This window comes from Pteropus alecto, unplaced genomic scaffold (genome assembly GCF_000325575.1).
Source record: "Pteropus alecto unplaced genomic scaffold, ASM32557v1 scaffold39, whole genome shotgun sequence".
NCBI classification, from domain to species: domain Eukaryota; kingdom Metazoa; phylum Chordata; class Mammalia; order Chiroptera; family Pteropodidae; genus Pteropus; species Pteropus alecto.
In genome coordinates this window covers 10,906,346-10,908,010 of record NW_006443568.1, presented here as the reverse complement: position 1 = coordinate 10,908,010, position 1,665 = coordinate 10,906,346, and the positions used below count along the sequence as shown (strand labels likewise).

General features: G+C 47.1%; 1 pseudogene; it reads right to left on the bottom strand.

Moving 5' to 3' along the window:
- Positions 1-305: 305 nt before the first annotated feature.
- On the bottom strand, positions 306-1,303 carry LOC102880207 (annotated as a pseudogene).
- Positions 1,304-1,665: the final 362 nt, after the last annotated feature.

Genomic DNA, 1,665 nt, shown 5'->3' with positions numbered 1-1,665 from the left:
ATTACATAGTTTTTATTTTTATTTTTATTTTTTTTAGAAATTAAATATCCACTTGTACAAATAAATGTATACTATATTTAAAAGGCGGTAAGACTCTTCTCATTCTTATTTCTTCTTTCTCTCATAATGTGCAGCTGCAGGTAGAATGATCTCTCTAAGATTGCTCCAAAGCCCAAGGGAGTGAATATTCCCGTGACTGGGGCTCTGCTGATGGGGGCCAGGCCACGTGGGAGCAACACTGGCACTAGGCCTGGTTGCCTCTGTACCCCTACTATATTTAAAAGGCGGTAAGACTCTTCTCATTCTTATTTCTTCTTTCTCTCATAATGTGCAGCTGCAGGTAGAATGATCTCTCTAAGATTGCTCCAAAGCCCAAGGGAGTGAATATTCCCGTGACTGGGGCTCTGCTGATGGGGGCCAGGCCACGTGGGAGCAACACTGGCACTAGGCCTGGTCACCTCTGTACCACTGGTCAGTGGTCTGGTTGGTGGTGGCCAGGTAAAGAGCAAAGCACAGGTATCCACTCGGGAGGCAGCTCAGCACCAGGACAAGGCCCAGCAGGAAGACAGTCCTTGGGAAGGTCAGGAACAGGTGCTGAATAAGAAAGATGGTGTCAATAACCTGGAAGTGTCCCAGGTCATTAACATAAGTCTCCAGGTACAAGTTCAACCACACCACCAACTGGACCAGAAACACAGTGGCCACGGTGGCAGCTGAGGCCGTTGACATCAGGAAGTAGAGGAGGAAGTATTTGGCATTCCAGGCCACGATGTAGTTGTTCACCCAAACACAGTGATGGTCCAAATGGTGCACACACTGGTTACACACGTGCCAGTGCCTGGATCGCATCTCTTTCCTTAAGACACAAGCAGAGCACCTCATGTTCTTTGAAAACATCACTGAATTTATAAACTCGAAGAAACAATAATTTATTTGCTTTCGTTACGGTACCAGGGCCGGTTACACAACTTAGGGTGTGAGAAAACAGGTTTATTTCTATCGGCAGCAGATAGGGCAGAAGGTAATACAAGGAGAACTCCAGCTCCTGACAAGAGCCAGATATTTCTCAGGTGTATTCAGCATAAACCATCCCTTGCAAAATGAGATGTAGGATTGTGAAGTTTCATGTATGAAAGAGGTCGTGAAGCAAGCCCTCTGAAGGCTTTCCAGAGTATACGGGAAAATACCTGTGCGCCTCCCCTGACCGGGCCTTTCAGGTAATGGGTTTCAAGCCTATACAGATCATAACACCAGCACTCGGCACCAAAGCCAGGGAGAACGAGAGGAGAACCAGAAAGTCCATCCTGGAGGAGAGTTTAGAGGGTCCCCAGCCTACATATTTCTCTTGTTTGGATAATATGTGGCCATCAGCTCTGGCATTCCTTCTCCCAACATTCAAATGGCATCTCCTCTTGTGCAGCATTGTGCACCTGGCACAACAGGTGACACCCAAAGCTGCAGGAGACTCGGTTCCTCCAGGAGGCTGGATCTGGCTCCAGCCGCCAGCCTGAGATCATATAGTTTAACTTCCTCATTTTTTGGATTACGAACCTGGGATCCAGAGAGGAAAAGGGACATACTTCTTCCAGGGAGGAAGTGCGACAAGAACCATGTCTCTCGGTTCTTTGCTAATGGCCCTTTGTGTTTTTGAACAATTTTCTTTGT